At 46.3% G+C, this 17,876-nt stretch overlaps 1 protein-coding gene across 5 annotated transcripts in view; it reads right to left on the bottom strand.

The window, feature by feature from the left end:
- LOC104611551 (protein FAR1-RELATED SEQUENCE 5-like) overlaps nt 1–1,680 on the bottom strand; it is a 42,355-nt gene extending 40,675 nt beyond the window's left edge. For all 5 annotated transcript variants that reach the window (XM_088896319.1, XM_088896321.1, XM_088896322.1 and 2 more), the window contains exon 1: nt 1,352–1,680. The gene's annotated coding sequence lies outside the window, so the exon portion shown is untranslated. The remainder of the gene's footprint in view (nt 1–1,351) is intronic.
- Nucleotides 1,681–17,876: the final 16,196 nt, after the last annotated feature.

Genomic DNA, 17,876 nt, shown 5'->3' with positions numbered 1-17,876 from the left:
TATTCACTGTTATCTAGAAAAATATATTTTTGATGGATTTTAGAAAAATATATATTAACTGAGTAAATTTGTTGAAATTCTGGAATGACATTAGTTTTATTGTAGCAACTGAAGTAACTACATGTAAAATGTTAACTTTTGCTCTAAAATGCAAATCCAAATCATTTTTTTATAAATTAAATCGAAAAAACATTTTATACTGCAAAATTTTCCCCATAATACCATATGCCATTGTTTTCTTTGCTAATAACATGAAAACATTGCATGGGGATTTGTTGAATCAAAAGCTGTTTGTAGTTCAAGATTAAGCTTTACAAAGCCACACATGAAGCCACAAATCAAGATTAAGCTTTACACATACATGGAGAAACGGGTATTATGTTCTGGAATCATTCAGCAGAGAAGATTTAGACAAACACAAATTCATTGTTCAATAATTAAAAAAAATATAAACTTAGAAAGCTTAGGAAAAAAGACAACACCAATTCTTAATCCTTATGATTTCTGAAATTGAGTTCCTGAGATCCTTGAGGACAAATGGATTTTGAGGGGATGATAAAAGATTTTAATGTTGGAAATTGAACTATGGATCTTGAATAAAAGACTGAAAAGAAGATATATATCATGAAGAGAGCCCATCTTACTTATGAGAAAAACAAACTCTCTTTCATTAATGTCTCTTTGAGTGGGGTGAACGAAAGAACTCATTTTCTTTTTCTGTCTAACCATATCTTCCATTTGCCCATAAGAACTCATTAATTTGATCTTAACTTGGAAAAGCTTCCGGGTTTTGATGGCTTGATGCTTTTTCCAGTTTCTGACAATGTTTTTCTTATTTCTTATCAATAGTTTCTGATGGTATTGATTTACTTATTTCTAGCCATTTGTAAAAGACTCTGAACTTTTAAGAGCAATACTAGTTCATACATGTTAACTGGTGTGTTCCTTTACTCTGTTGCTATACTCTGTTTAATCTCTAGCTTTTGCTTCATTTCTGAACAACTTCTTTCCAAAGCGAACATGGATCCATGGCAAGTTGCTCGAGCTTGTTTCAATTTTAAATGTTTGCCGTTTTGGTTTCCAAACTGAAAGAGCCAAATTATAGGTCGAGTTGCCACTTGATTAGACTTGCTTCAGTGATTTAGAAAACAATGGGATGATTGAGGGGATGAGACGTAAGAGGAAGATTATTTAATCATATTCATCTCAATCTTTCATTTTAGAGTTGGTGTTGGAAAACATTTGTCTAGCTGAGATACTTAAATGTGCTACGTGTTAGTGGCTGGTAAGGAAAACTTGAGAGTGCAAGTCTCAGGCTATTCTCTAAACAGACACAGCAAATGTAACTTACTACACAACAGTATGTTCTGTCGATGTGCTACAGATGGCTGTAAAGAGATCCCCAACAGCCAGCATTGAGGGTTTCAGGTTGTTCGGACTTCGGACTTCTCTCTAAAGAACTGGAGAAGACGGCGTTGTTGCAGGCCGGTATTGGCGGCTGGAAGGGAGATGCAGCGGCAGGGAGAAGGTCGCCGTCACCTTCGTCGGAGGCCGGAGTTGCAGGCCGGGACGGGAGAGGATAGGGTTTCGGAAAAGGGCAGAAAAATTGGGGGAGAAGGGGTTGGTCGATTAGGAGCTTAGGGCTTCAGCTCAGGCATCCAATTTCAGAATTTTTTATTAAATTAAAATTAAAAAAAGAAAAATAAAACTCCATTAATTTCGCCCGAAGGTATGGGATACATGTAAAACGAGTTCTTAACACCTGTCTCACATTGATTGCGTACATTGCGTAGTCTACAGCGCATCGTGTCTAGGGTCGGATCCGCTACTGTGTGAAACGATACACACGTCCCAATCATAGTACGAGTCTACGCCCCTCAATTTTCATCACCTCTTCTGATAACGAGGAATCTGTTAAAATATTGGGCAAAATTACTTAAACCTCCCTTGTCTTTTATGACCAATGCTTAACGTCTCTTTATACTTTTTTTCTCCAAATTTCTACCTAGATATTTGGAGTATCTATTGGCCGAAATACCACAAAGTGGATTTTATACATATTCAATAACCAATACAAACTTTGCCTTGGGCTAAGTTTGGAAGTACTAAAATCTTATATTTTGTATTAATTTGTATGTATTTGTATTGTATAAATTTGTATTTATAATCTTTCCAAATTGAGATTATAAATTATTGATTTTAGGAGTGAGCACTATTCGGTTAAAACTGAATAATCAAACCTAAAATTTTGGTTTGGTTTTTTTGGTTTTTGATTAGTAATTTGATTTTTGGCTAATTTAATTTTAGATTTCGGTTAACTGAATTAACTGAATTTTTTATTATTATATGCAATATATAATATATAATATGTAACATATTATATATTTATATATTAATATATAATATACTAAAATTTGATTTTATAATATATATCATATGTTATAATATATATATAATAGAGTATATATTGTTAAAAATTGGTTTTAATCGAAATAACCGAAAACCGAATCAAAAAATTCAGTTTCAGTTATTTCGGTTTTTCTAAATTTTGGTTTCGATTTGACTTTTACTTTTTTAATTCAGTTTTTAAAATGTTGATTTATTCAGTTCAGTTTTTAACCAAATAAACCGAATGCTCACCCCTAATATTTTATGAAGCATACCCTTGGTCCTTGCAAAGTGAGATTTATTTCTTTGTCAATTGAAGGATAAATTTGGTAAAAGATATTTTACTTTTGGGTTCGACTATAATGCCTGAAAGACATTTTCAGTTTTGCATGAAATGTGATGGGGCATAATTGTTATTTTAGTGCCTCCATTCACGTCAACCTAAGGAAGGTAAAGAGATATTTTTGTTTTTCACTTGAAACTTTTGACCCCACGAGAAGAAAGAAGAACTAAGGCTTTCATCTTCAAGTTGGGCTTGGATTCTAAATCCTCAAGTTGAGTCCGGAATCAAAACTGGAATTCCTATCTTTTAAGATGGGCTTGAGCTGTTGAACATAACCTTCAGGTAGCATGAACCTGACCCAAGCCCGATCCAACCTTAGCCTAACTTGAACCTACCCCCGGTTACATACAAAATACACAAATTTCATATGTGAAGGTTTAAATTATTCATACTAAATAGGTTCATACAACTTTTTAATACATTTGACTGAATAAGCCCACCAAAGCCCAATTGACCAATATAAGCTTAACCCAAGATCAGGCTTGACCTCAAGCTTTGGCCTTGAGCCCAATGCTTAGAATTGGGGATACGTTGACCTTAAACCCTTACTTCCCTTTTTTATTGTAGTGAGTTGATTCTAATTTTATATTGTTATATAATTTTTAGCTATTTATTTATTTTAAATGAATTTTAAATCTTAATTAAAATGGAATTTGAGTATTGTGTCTTCACGCTTAATAAACGTTTGTTAACAACAAAATGGTTGATGGCAATTGTTTTAACTTTTAGTAATTGAGTTATTAAGATTATATTGAACTTGTTAGTGTTGAAGCTGAAATTGAGTTGATTACTATAATCTTGAATATTTTATTATTTAATCATTGTATCCATAAAATACAAATTAATCATCCTTTAATTCAACCATTTCAGTTTTTTATCAAACTACCCTTAATTGTGAGTGACATAATTTCAGAAACTCAAATAAATTTATTGTAGTTATCAAAAATTTGAGGGTGCTCTATGATTTACTTTAGAAAAGTAAACAAAAGAAGCCCATATTTATTATGATCTTTTAATTTATCTCTAATAAGTGCTCTTGAAAGTAATGATCTTTTATATTTATTATTCAAAAGTAAAGAGTAATGATTGCACATTTATTATCTATTTTGTTTGATAAAAAATACCCATATTATTGTGAATTAAAATAATGGGTATTTTGGTTTCAAACACAAACACAAAAAGAGAAAGAGATCATCCATGCACTACAAGAAAAACGGCCTAGGCCGGCGGTTTTCTCCGGCGGTCTTAATTAAAGTTAGGAAAGATTGGCAAATCCGAACAAAAAAATGACCCATTTAGTAGCCGGCGGTCAAATTTTAACTAAAACAGGAATAACGTAACGCACCATGCATCCCGGCGTTTGTTATTAACAAATAAAATTAAAAATAATAAAAAATTGAGATATAATTTTAGGGGTCCCGCCAAAACGGTTAAGTTGCGCCAAGATCTTAAGCTAGCTTCTCTAAGAAATTTATGAATTGATTGGAAATGGGCATGGATGCCAGTTTGGCAGATAATATGCTTAATATTAATCACCTCATTTTGTTTATGGTTTAATCTTAGTGGGGGAAATCCTCATTAAATGAGGTACTCTCTCTCTCTCTCTCCACAACTTCGTTTTTATCAAACGTCCCTTAATTATGACTTATGAGTGACATGACTTTAGAAACTCAAAAAAGTTTATCATAATTATAAAAAATTCAGGGTGCTGTATGTAATTTACTCCAAATAAGGAAACAAAACCGAGCCCATACTGTTCTTTCTCTCTCATTATCTATTAAGTGCTTTTGAAAGTAAATGCTTTTCTATGTTTATTATTCAAAATTAGAAAATCAATGATTATACATTTATTATATACTAGTAATTGAACACATGCATTTGATAGTTTTGAATGACAACAATAATAAAACTACAATAACAAAAAAATCACTATCACTAGCAATTAGATGTGGATTCGAGTTGAGCCGAGGTTATTTGGGCTTAGTTTGTCAAAGTAGTACGAGGCTCGAGCTTGGTTCGAGCTAGAACTTTGAGCTCGAGCTCAACTTGAGAAAAATGTTTTATAAAAAAAAAATTATATATAAAAATATTTTTTAGTTGATATTTAAAAAATTAAGAATTTATAATAATTATTTATTATTATATATAAAAATAAAAATATTATATATAATATTTTTATAATTTTATTATTATTATTATTATTATATGTATGTACATAGTTATTCAAGCCAACTCGGGAGCCTCACAAGCTGAACTTTATTAGGCTTGAGCTTGGCTCGATTAATAAATAAGCCTATAAATTGGGCTCGAGCTCAGCTCGAATCTCGGTTGAAACCGAGTCGAGCTTGAGTAGTTTGAGAAGAGCTTGGCTCGTGGCCAACCCTACTAGCAATAACAATAGTAGTGTGACATTTGTTTTCTTTGTTCTTTTTTGTATTTTAGCTCTTTCTATCATTAATCACAATATTTCTCAGGCAACAAAGTACTTTTTGTTTAATATGATGAATATATAATATTAAAGACATGCTTAATTTTTTGTAAATTCTACAATGTTTTCTATATTTTTATTATTTAAGTTATGACATCACAAGTTCACTTATTTGATTATAAAAGAAATGTGATTTTGTTCAATTTTTAGGACATTGCATTTTTATTAGTGTTTTCTATCTCATGGTCAAATCAATCAATCAACTAGTTGATCCACTAGATCCATATTTTGGATCCATTTATTATCAAATTAATTATTAGCTCAATCAACAATATGGTGACCTAACTATTTGAACCATCCAACAGTTTGACTTAGTGGGGTCACAAGTTTGAAATTTCCTTGATTTTTGCATTTCATGTCCATCATTAATAAAAATAATTTTTATTTATTACATTTATACTCTTAATATAATGAATAGAAAAATATTTTTTTATTTTTATTATTACTTATGACATTGAGGTATACCCATTTGACCTAGATGGTTGAACACTTGAATTTTTGTCTCACTGCTTGCATGGACATAAAAACTAATTTACTCTTGGGTCAATGTTATTGTATTCCATTTTCATTATTAGTAAAAAATATTATTTTTCACATTTATTTTTGTTTAATATGATGAATATATAATATTATAGATGTGCTCAAATGTTTTTCTACAAAACTTATATACTTACTTTTGTATTTTTTATGTTTTTATCTTTTAAATATTTATTATTTAATTATGACATCACGGCTTAACCTATTTGGTCTAAAGGGTTGGACCATTCATTTACTTACCATATACATAGGAAAATGGTTTCTGATGTAGCACAATCCGGTCACTCCTAGCTGGCGCTCGCGTGGCTCCTAAGAGGTACCTGAAACGAGAGGAAAGAGGAAGAACTCCCGGGGGGTTTCCCGGCAGGAACGCTTCGATGCTTAAGTTAGTATTGTGTGCAAGAAGCTGAAGGAGAACGAAAACTAAGAGTGCAGGTTGCGCTAGTCATTCAAGATACCTTGTTCCTTGAGAATAAGCTCCTTATAACTGAATTTCGTTGCTTTAGGCCCTCTGACTTCTGACAGGGCAGGTATGACCGCCATTGTCAATCTGCCACAGCCGTTACAGGCAGGGCTGAGGTGGCACGGACGGGGCCATCGTGTAGGGTACGTGTCTGTCAGGTGTGGGACGCCTTTCTAAGGGTGGCAGGCGCGGTGAGGGAACATGCCTGCTATTCGCAGGTTTGTCGGGTACGGCGGTCGGGCTGGAAGCCCTCCTAAGGTATACCAAACTGTTATCCAGCGAATTACCCTGAGCTAGGCTGTCCTTTGAGTGACGGGTTGCCTATAGCCGGTTATGCCGAGCTAGCCGACCCGAGGTCTTTGTGCCTCGGGGCGTCTGAAGAAGAATCAGTGCGTTCTTGCTTGGGAGTGGCCCGAGGTCCATTGGGAGGAGCTCGGGTCTCAAAAGGGGTCAGGGTGCCCCGAACTCGGGACACCCCGAAGTGCCTTAACCCCGGGGAGGAGGTGCGGGCAAGGCGGCTTTCAGCGAGTGGTTTACTTGCCGAGTTGGCGTGCTGAACTCGGTGGGACTTCCCCTCCGAGTTGTGCTCACGTCCGTTGCGCTGTCATGCTGAGTCACTATTTGAGCAAGGTCATGCCCACATGTACCTGAGCTACGAGGTCGGGCCAAATCACCCTCCATCAATTGCCCCCCACTCCCTGTGCTAGCAGCGGTGACCTAGCGTGGGGAGGTCATGACGCGTCGGGTGGATTTGGCGTCGGTGTTTATGCTGCGTTGTCGCGCGTTCCGTCCAGTTGTACCGATCTAGCACCCGGCTCGACCGAAAAGAGATTCGAGTCGCGTCCAGATTATGCGTGGACTTCACGCAACTTGGACTTCGCGGACATAAAAAATGGGCTAAATCGTTTTTGCCTCGAAGAACCCGCGATCGTGGCTATAAATAGAGGGTCCCTTGGCCATTTTCTTTGCCACAAAGCCTTCGTCGTTAGCGTTTGAGCTCGCGCCAGGGGTCTCTTAGCTCGGGTCCTCCAATTCGTTCAATTCTTCCAGTCCGGTTGCGTTTCTTTGGTGAGTCCTCCCGAGCTTCCTTTTCCCTTCTAGTTCGTTTCTTTCTTTTAGTTCGGTATGTCGTCTAGTGTAGACAATCTCATCGACGAGCCCGAGGTAGGTACCTCGGCTCGGGATGTCCCCTCTGCTGCCCAGCCGTCCGAAGTATGGGTGGCTTCGGGTCATCTGGCGTCCACCTCCCATCGAGGTCGGGAACCAGATCAGTTCAGGCCTTCCATAATGACCTCAGAGAGGCTTTAGGACCTCATACAGAGGTTCCGCCTCCCTAGCGAGTACTCATATAGTCTTCCCACTGGCAACTTCCCATGGAAGCACGGTTCCAACGAGATCGTGATCTTCAGGGAGTAACTGATAGCCGGGCTCAGACTTCCACTTCACCCTTTGATCGTTGAGGTGTTGGTACACTTTAACATCACCCTGGACCAACTCCACCCGAACTCTATACGGAATGTGGTGGGGTCCATTTCTCTTTGTTTTGACTGTTCCCTCTCCATAGATTTAGATGTTCTCAGTACGATTTTGTCTATAAAGAAGAGCGCTTCGGGCGCTCTCCCCGGGCATAGGCGGTCCTACTACCTGTCCCCCTGCCCGGGTTTCAAACTCATGCACAAGCTCCCGAGCAAAGTCCCAGCTTGGAAGCGGGACTACTTCGTAGTCCAGAGCAGTACGGGGTGGCCGTTCCCCACCGATTGGAGGATAGCCGTTCAAGACCCTGGTGTCATCTTGGACGGGAAGACCAAGAAGGAGCTCCAATCACTGGCTCAGCTCGGGTTGCATTATAAAGACTTCACTTCTAAGGAGAAGCTCGTCGGAGCGGGCTTGAGTTCGGGTAGGTTTTCCCCACTTCGGCTTTCCGCTCATATATTTGCTTCAGATTACTGATGTCGTGTTTCACCGTAGGTCCCATGGAGGTGGAAAAAATAGACAACCAGAAGCTCTTCCACCAGATGAAGAGGAAGAAACGCGTGGCAAAGAAGGTGCGCGTTGGGTCCCCGCAAGCTTCAGCCGGAGCCTCGACTTCCGCAGACTTCTGCCTCAGGGCCCGAGGTGGCAGCCGCACCCGTCATCGACTTGGAAGAGGGGGTTGTGCTTAAGGGGCCCGAGGTAATGGCGGAACCTATCGTTAAGCCCGCCGAGCCTACTGCCGAGCCCACCAGACTTGCCAGAGAAAGCGTTGTCGAGGCCAATGCTGCTACTGCCGGGGCTCATCCTGCCAAAGCTGCAGCCGAGGTCTCCGAGAGCTCTCCTAATGATGTGGAGATGACAGCTTCCAGCTCGGAGGGTCAGGGGAGCCAAACCGTCCTGAACCCCCAGTGTAGCCTGAAGAAGAGTAAGCTGGCTGCATACTCGAGGGAGGTCAGCGAGTGGGCCGAACTCACTCCTGGTCAGCTCGGCGCCCGAGCCGTCACCCATACTATGGTGGTGAGTCCCCCTTCTTTTTTCTCTTCTCTTTTCTTCTCTTTTTTTTTGGTGGTCTCCCTCTTAACCGATTCTCCTTTTTCCAGGTGAACTCCGCAATTCGCGCCTTGACCCTTCAATCAGATCGACATCTGAGGCGGGCTCTGGAGGCTGAGAAATCGTCTCGCGCAGCCCATACTGAGTTGAGGGCAGCTCGTTGCCAGGTTCACCGCTTGGAGAGCAACGCCTCGGCTCAAAAGAGTTTCATCGAGGTGTTAATGTCAGAGAAGGGAGAGTTGGCTCGAGATAAAGACTGGTTGAGGGCCGAAGTGAATGGTCTCAAGGTCGGTCAGGAGGTCTTAGTGCTCGAGGTGAGCAGCCTCAAGGCTGAGCGGGATGCCCTGAGGCTCGAGCTACAAGGCCTCAAGGAGGCGAAGGGGAAACTGGAGTATGAAGTGGGGTACCTCCAGGAGGACATAAGGGAGAAGACTGCAATCTTCGAAGGTGCTCTCGAGGAGGCCAAGACCCAGGCCATCATTGACTACGTCAACTCTTCGAGATTCGACGATGTGATGATGGAGGCCTACCGTAAGGGCTTCAAGCTCAGTCGGTGGCTGATCAGACACCTCTACCCCGAGCTGGACACGAGCGCCATTACTACTTCGCGAATTACTGACGACATCGTGCGTCAGTCAAAAGATGACCCCGATTCCGAGGATGAAGGTCCCGAAGATGGAGTAGAGGATGCCGGTCCAGACACTGTCCCCGAGGGGGTCCCTGATAGAGGCAGCAAGCCCCCGAAGTAGTTTGCTCTTGTAACTTAGTCTTTTTCCTTTCTGAATTGTGAATGTACTTATCCTGAGCCTTTGAGCTCAGGTAAAAATTCTTGTACCTGAACTCTCTTTTTAATGAAACATGGTTTCTTCCGAGTATCTCTTAGTGCAAAAACACTTCTAAGTGTGAGTGGACACCGAGCTGGTTAATTTAATGTATAGGTTACCCGAGCTACGTAAGAGCAGTAGGGGTGTAGACGCCGTAGGGTTCATACCCGAGCTGTCTTTCCCTTAAGGGTTAGAGATAACCAGGTTTTGTCAGTTTGGCATTTTTGTGGCCGTTTAGGCTTTGGGAGGGATTCGTAGTCTGTTCCTGAATTTCCCCATGCTGGAGTGGCACTTGGCCTTTCCTTGCGCATTCTTTATTTTTGTTAAGGCGATCTCAACACCTGATCTATTAGAGCTGCGTACCCGAAGTGAGTGACAAAGTAGGGTACATGCCCGACCTGTCCATACGTGAGCTAAGTTGACATCGGCAGTCCTTAACGGGTTCGACTCGTTGCATGCCAGGGCAGGCTACTCGTTACAAGGTTCGTGCCCGAACCGCCTGCACCTTGGGCATTGTAAGTACTTAGTTCATGCTGATGAGGCCACTAAGTCCTATACGCTACAGAGGTCTTTTCATTAGCTCGGTGTTTTAGCCCTTAGGCTGGAGGAGTTAGCTCGTGGCCCACTCTCGGGGTCTGCTCATGCCATAGAGGTGGCTGGGTCCTGTTGTGCCGAGGTGATGTTAGCTCGGTATTCTGGCCCTTAGGCTTAGGGAGTGGCTCGTGGCCTACTCGATTCTTATAGATAATATTGCCCTAGGTTGACAATATTCAATGCTCGAGGTACTTGTTTCCCTTCGAGTGTCTCGAGCTCGTATGTTCCTTCCCCGAGCACTTGTTTTACTCGGTAAGGACCTTCACAGTTGGACGCGAGCTTGCCAACGCCAGGCTCAGGGAACATAACTTTACGAAGGGCCAGGTCGCCAACGCGGAGGTTACGCTTATTGACCCTGGCGTTATAGTACCGAGCTACTCTTTGCTGGTAGGCTGTGGTCCTAATGTACGCGAGGTCCCTTACTTCGTCGAGTAGATCGAGGTTGGTACGTAGCTCATCTTCGTTTGTCTGATCACTGGATGTTTCTAGCCGCAACGTAGGTACTTCGATCTCTGCGGGGATCACTACTTCGGTGCTGTAGGTGAGATTGAAGGGTGTTTCTCCTGTGGCGGTCTTCTCCCTGGTCTAGTAGGCCCATAGGACACTGGGTAGTTCATTTGCCCACAATCCTTTAGCTCGGTCCAGCCGTGCCTTTAGTCCGCGGAGGATGGCTCTGTTCGTGACTTCTGCCTAACCGTTTGCTTGAGAGTGTGCGACTGAAGTAAAATTCTATTGGATCCCCATGTCTCGGCACCAGTCTAGAAATTTGATATCCTCGAACTGCTTGCCGTTGTCGGAGATCAATACCCGAGGTAATCCGAAGCGGCACAAGATATTCTTCCAAAAGAAGTTTTGGACATTTTGGGCTGTGATCGTCACGAGGGGTTCGACTTCTACCCACTTGGTAAAACAGTCCACTGCCACTACTAAGAACTTTCTTCCACCCATTGTTGGCGGGAATGGCCCGAGTAGATCGATGCCCCACTACGCAAAGGGCCACGGGCTGGTGAGATACTTGAGGTCGGCAGCGGGTTGGTGGTGAATATTCGCATGTCTCTGGCATTTGTCACATTTTCTGACGAGCTCAATAGCGTCTACCTTCATTGTTGGCCAATAATACCCTTGTCGGAGTGCCTTTTGGGCGACGGCCCTGCCCCCCAAGTGCCCACGGCATAGACCCTCATGGGTGTCACGGAGTACGAGCTTGGCTTCAGTAGGTCGCAAACAATGCAAGTAGGGGAGTGTGTAAGATCTCCGGTATAATTGTTCATTTATCATGACATATTTGGTTGCCTGGCACTGTACCCTTCTAGTTGCATTGTGGTCTGCAGGGAGGGTCCCGTGTAGCAAGAATCTCGCGAGTGGGTCAATCCAGCTCGGCTCTGCTTGAACGACGGGAGCGACCTCCTCTGCCCCCCTGAGAATGCTAGGCCGAGACCGGTCCTCTATGTATACGGTTCTCATGGTGATGTCGTTGGTGCTGGCTAACCTGGATAGGGCGTCGACCTCAGTGTTCTCTGACCTAGGGATTTGTCTGATAAAGTGTGACTGGAAGTTGAGCAGGGCCTTTCTGACTTTGGCTAAGTAGGTGATCATGGTTGGCTCGCGAGCTTCGTACACGTCGGTGACCTGGTTGACCACAAGCTGGGAATCGCTGCAGATAACGATGTGCTTGGCTTTTACTTCTCTGGCTAGAGCTAGTCCAGCTATCAACGCCTCGTACTCTGCTTCATTGTTAGATGCCGCGAACTCGAAGCGTAGCACGTACTCCAGTTTCGTGCCACTTGGGCCGTGCAGAACTATTCCAGCTCCGCTGCCCTACTGATTCGAGGAGCCATCTACGTGAAGGATCCAGGGCTCCTCATCCCAACTCGGGCTTGGCCGAACTAAGAGAGATGCCACACTGGTTACTACCTCACGGGGCTCAAACTCGACCGGCCTGGGAGCTTCGGGCTCACCCGAGTTGGGAGCCTCGTGCTCAACCGGCCTAGGGGCTTCAGAGCTGAATGTGCACTCGGAGATGAAATCTGCTAAGGCTTGGGACTTAATGGCAGTCCACGGCTTGTACTGGAGATCATACTCGCGAGTTGGTTGATGACCATGTGCCACTTGAACTCTTTGTGCGTCACGCCCTTCTTGGCTGCTGCAAGGCTTACGTCGGGGTCCAGGCGCGGTATTTGCATACAAGCGTCGTTGAATCGCTTGATATAGCTCCGGATGGACTCTCCCTCTCTTTGTGCTATGTTGAGGAGGCTTTCTTCAGTTCGCGGGCACCGTTTGCTGGTGACGAAGTGGGACATGAAGGCTTGTGCGAACTGCGCCCAACTTCTTATCGACTCAGGTGCCAAGTTCCGGTACCACGTGCGGGCTGCTCCCCTAAAAGTGGTGGAGAAGGCCACGCACATGCACGACTCACTGGCTCGCACCAAGTGCATCTGTGACTGAAAGACATCTGCGTGATCATTCGGGTCGAACGACCCGTCATACTTGTCAAAAGGGGGAGCTTGAAGTCCTTGGGCATTGGGACTGCCAGGAGTTCGGAGGATAGGGGGGACGGAACCGAGAGGAGGGGAGCTTTGGCTTCGGCCGAGCTTACCTCTTCTTTGCTCATGAGCTCGGGCAAATCGCGGGTGACAGTTCGACGAGCTCGACGGCAGCGCCTCTACTTCTTGGTGGGCTCGGCGTTCGTGCTACTCACCTTTGCGCTGTCCGAAATGGTTTGCGCAGGGAGTTTCCTAGTCTGCTGGTGATGGCTATGGACAGAGGGGTCCTGCTTGGAGTTTGTTGCCAGGATCTCGAACCGGTTTTCAAGGATCAGGGTTCCAAACTTCGACTGTCGAGGTGACGTAGACCTGCCGAGCCGGGGTCCTCCCGACCTGTCCGCCCGCAGCGAGATCAGGGTAGCCGGTCTCTCCCGTCTGCCGTGGGGGGAGGCCTGATTTTTTGGGAGATTTTGGGGGGCCTCTCCTCGGCTGGAGGGGTGCTCGCTCTGGCGGCAAGACTTGGCTTGCTGCGAGGCTGGGCGCTGAGGCGGGAGCTGAGGCTGCTGAAGCTGATACTGATATTGGGAGACCTGGTGCAGTACGTGTTGTTGATGCAGTTGAAGTTGTTGGAACTGTTGCATTTGAGCCTGCATGGCCCTCATGCACTGCATCAGGTCCTCCAGATGGTTCGGGTTGGTCGCTGGGGGCACGACCAAAGGTTCGGTGAACGTCATTCCGACTGTAGTAGGGAGTGGGGTGATGACAGGTGCCATTGTGAGGGGCACGTTCAAGCTGGGGATTCCGTCCGCTGAGAGGGGGACGGTGAATTGTCCGATACAGACAGTAGGAAGCCGGGGTTGTTCCCTGGAGTTATCCATTTCCGTGCTTTGTCCAACGTTGCTAGAGGAAGCCATGAGCGTTGGATTGTTTCAAGGAGGAAAAAAAAACTAAAAGAGTTTAGATAGAAAGGCCTTTTGAAGCGTTTCCCCCAAATGACGCCAAATGATGTAGCACAATCCGGTCACTCCTAGCTGGCGCTCGCGTGGCTCCTGAGAGGTACCTGAAACGAGAGGAAAGAGGAAGAACTCACGGGGGGTTTCCCGGCAGCAACGCTCCGATGCTTAAGTTAGTATTGTGTGAAAAAAGCTGAAGGAGAACGAAAACTAAGAGTGCAGGTTGCGCTAGTCATTCAAGATAACTTGTTCCTTGAGAATAAGCTCCTTATAACTGAATTCCGTTGCTTCAGGCCCTCTGACTTCCGACAGGGCAGGTATAACCGCCACTATCAGTCTGCCACAGCCGTTACAGGCAGGGCTGAGGTGGCACGCGTGGGGCCATCGTGTAGGGTACGTGTCTGTCAGGTGAGGGACGCCTTTCTAAAGGTGGCAGGAGCGGCGAGGGAACATGCCTGTTGTTCGCAGGTTTGTCGAGTACGGCGGTCGGGCAGGAAGCCCTCCTATGGTATACCGAACTGTTCTCCTGCAAATTACCCTGAGCTGGGCTGTCCTTTGAGTGACGGGCTGCCTGTAGCCGGTTATACCGAGCTAGCCGACCTGAGGTCTTTGTGCCTCGGGGCGTCCGAAGAAGAATCAGTGCGTTCTAGCTTGGGAGTGGCCCGAGGTCCATTGGGAGGAGCTCGAGTCTCAAAAGGGGTCAGGGTGCCCCGAACTCGGGACCCCCCGAAGTGCCTTAACCCCAGGGAGTAGGTGCGGGCAAGGCGGCTTTCGGCAAGTAGTTTACCTACCGAGTTGCCGTGCTAAACTCGGTAGGACTTCCCCTCCGAGTTGTGCTCACGTCTGTTGCGCTGTCATGCTGTGTCACTGTTTGAGCAAGGTCATGCCCACGTGTACCTGAGCTACGAGGTCGGGCCAAATCACCCTCCATCAATTGCCCCCCACTCCCTACGCTGGCGGCGATGACCCAGCGCAGGGAGGTCATGACGCGCCGGGTGGATTTGGCGTTGGTATTCATGCCGCTTTGTCACGCGCTCCGTCCAGCTAGACCGGTCTATCGCCCGGTTTAATCAAAAAAGGCTCAAGTCGCGTCTGGATTACGTGCAGATCTCACGCGATTTGGACTTCGTGGATGTTAAAAACGCGCTCAACCGTTTTTGCCTCGAGGAACCCGCAATCTTGGCTATAAATAGGGGGACCCTTGGCCATTTTCTTCGCCACAAAGCTCTCGTCATTATCGTTTGAGCTCGCGTTGTAGGTCTCTTAGATCGGGTCTTCCGCTTCGTCCTGTTTTCCCAGTCCGGTAGCGTTTCTTTTGGTGAGTCTCCCCGAGATTCCTTCCCCTTTTCAATTTGTTTTCTTTCTTTTAGTTTGCTATGTCATCTAGCGTAGGCAGCCTTATCGACGAGCCTGAGGTGGGTACCTCGGCTCGGGGTAGCTCCTCTGCCGCCCAGCCATCCGAAGTACGAGTGGCTTCGGGTCATCTGGCGTCCACCTCCCACCGAGGTCGGGAACCAGATCAGTTCAGGCCTTCCATAATGACTTCGGAGAGGCTTCAGGACCTCATACAGAGGTTCCGCCTCCCTAAGGAATACTCATATACCCTTCCCCCTGACAACTTCCCATGGGAGCACGGTCCCGACGAGATCGTGATCTTCAGGGAGCAACTGATAGCCGGACTCCGACTTCCTCTTCACCCTCTGATCGTTGAGGTGTTGGTACACTTCAACATCACCTTGGACCAACTTCATCCAAACTCCATACGGAAGGTGGTGGGGTCCATCTCTCTTTGTTTTGATCGCTCCCTCTCCATAGATTTAGATGTTCTCAGTACAATTTTGGCTATAAAGAAGAGCGCTTCGGGCGCTCTCCCCGGGCATAGGCGGTCCTACTACCTGTCCCCCCGCCTGGGTTTCAAACTCATGCACAAGCTCCCGAGCAAAGTCCCAGCTTGGAAGCGGGACTACTTCGTAGTCCGGAGCAGTATGGGGTGGCCCTTCCCCACCGATTGGAGGATAGCCGGTGAAGACCCTGGTGTCATCCTAGACGGGAAGACCAAGAAGTTGCTCCAGTCAGTGGCTCAGCTCGGGTTGAATTATAAAGACTTCAATTCTGAGGAGAAGCTCATCCAGGCGAGCTTCAGCCCGGGTAGGTTTTCCCCCACTTTGGCATTCTGTTCGTATGTTTGCTTCGGGTTGCTGATGTCGTGTTTCACTGCAGGTCCCAAGGAGGCAGAGAGAATAGACAACCAGATGCTTTTCCGCCAGATGAAGAGAAAGAAACGCGTAGTTAAGAAGGTGTGCGTTGAGTTCCCATAAGCTTCGGCCGTGCCCCAACCTCCGCAGGCTTCTGCCTCGGGGCCTGAGGTGGTTGCCATGCCTGTCATTGACTTGGAAGAAGGGGCCATGCCTAAGGGGCCCAAGGTGATGCTGGAACCTGCCGTTAGGCCCACCGTGCCTGCTGCCAAGCCCACCAGACCCGCTGGTGAAAGCGTTGCCGAGGCGAACGCTACTGCTACCGGGGCTCATCCTGCCGAAGTTGCCGCCGAGGCCTCTGAGAGTTCCACTCGTGATGTGGAGATGACGGCTTCCAGCTCGGAGGGTCAGGGGAGCCAAACCGTCCTGAACCCCCAGTGCAGCCTGAAGAAGAGCAAGCTGGCTGCATACTCGGGGGAGGTCAGCGATTGGGCCGAACTCACTCCTGGTCATCTCGGCGCCTGAGCTGCCACTCATACTATGGTGGTGAGTCTTTCTTCTTCTTCTTCCCCCATTTTTTGTTTTTTTTTTTTTTTTTTTTTTTTGATTTCCCTCTTGACCGGTTTCCCTTTTGCAGGTGAACACCGCCATTCGCGCCTTGACCCTTCAATCAGATCGGCACCAGAGGCGGGCTCTGGAGGCTGAGAAGTTGTCTCGCGCAGCCCATACTGAGCTGAGGGCAGATCGTTGTCTGGTTCACCGCCTGGAGAGTGACTCCTCGGCTCAAAAGAGCTTCATCGGGGTGTTAATGGCAGAGAAGGGGGAGCTGGCCCGAGGCAAAGACAAGTTGAGGGCCGAGGTGAATGGCCTCAAGGTCGGTCAGGAGGCCTTAGGGCTCGAGGTGAGCAGCCTCAAGGCTAAGCGGGATGCCTTGAAGCTCGAGGTGCAAGGCCTCAAGGAGGCGAAGGGGAAGCTGGAGCATGAAGTGGGGTACCTCTAGGAGGACATAAGAGAGAAGACTGCAATCTTCGAGGGTGCTCTCGAGGAGGCCAAGACTCGGGCCGTCATTGACTACATCAACTCTTCAAGGTTCGACAACGTGATGACGGAGTCCTACCGTATGGGCTTCAAGCTCAGTTGGTGGTTGATCAGGCACCTCTACCCCGACCTGGATACGAGCGCCATCACCTCTTCTCGGATCACTGACGACATCATGCGCCAGTCAAGAGGTGATCCAGATTCTGAAGATGAGGGTTCCAAAGATGAAGCAGAGGATGATGGCCCAGTTACTGCCCCCGAGGAGGTCGCTAACAGAGGCAATGAGCTTCCGAAGTAGTTTGCTCTCTGTATTTGTAAACTTAATCTCCCTTGTAATCAAGACGTTCTTAATGAAATTTGTGTACCAAACTTCCCGTAATGAAGAGATTTTTTCTTTCTTTTTGCCAAGAATTTTGTGCACTCCATCTTGTTGAAGTGGCCATTCGCTTCAAGCTGTTAATTTATCGAATTGAACTTCCGAGGTGGGAGTTCCTTAACGGCCATCGCGGACCCAAAATGTTTAGTAGGGGTAGCCTTGTGTATGCCCGGATGAGGGGCATAGTAGGGCTCATGCCCGACTTGTCTGCACCCGAAGTAGTTTGCTGTCGGTTGTCCTTACGGGTTTAACTCTTCGCATGCCAGGGCAGGCTATTTGTCGTAAGGCTCGTGCCCGAACTGCTTGTACATCGGGCGCTGCATGTACTTAGTTTGTGCTGATGGGGCAACATAGCCTTGTATGCTACTGAGGTTCCTTCATTAGCTCAGTGTTTCAACCCTTAGGCTGGGGGAGTGGCTCGTGGCCCGCTCTCGGAGTCTGCCCATGCCATAGAGGCGACTGGGTCTTGTTGTGTCGAGGTCATATTAGCTCGGTATTCTGGCCCTTAGGCTTTGGGAGTGGCTCGTGGCCTACTCAATTCTTACAGATAGTATTGTCATAGGTTGACGATATTCCAAGCCCGAGGTACTTGTTTCCCTTCGAGGGTCTCGAGCTTGTAGGTTCCCTCCCCGAGCACTCGCTTCACTCGGTAGGGACCTTCCCAATTGGAC

This window comes from Nelumbo nucifera, chromosome 1 (assembly GCF_055504915.1).
Source record: "Nelumbo nucifera cultivar China Antique chromosome 1, China Antique-T2T, whole genome shotgun sequence".
Lineage (NCBI taxonomy): Eukaryota > Viridiplantae > Streptophyta > Magnoliopsida > Proteales > Nelumbonaceae > Nelumbo > Nelumbo nucifera.
The sequence above is the reverse complement of the archived record's forward strand: the minus strand, read 5'-3'. Positions and strand labels throughout refer to the sequence as shown.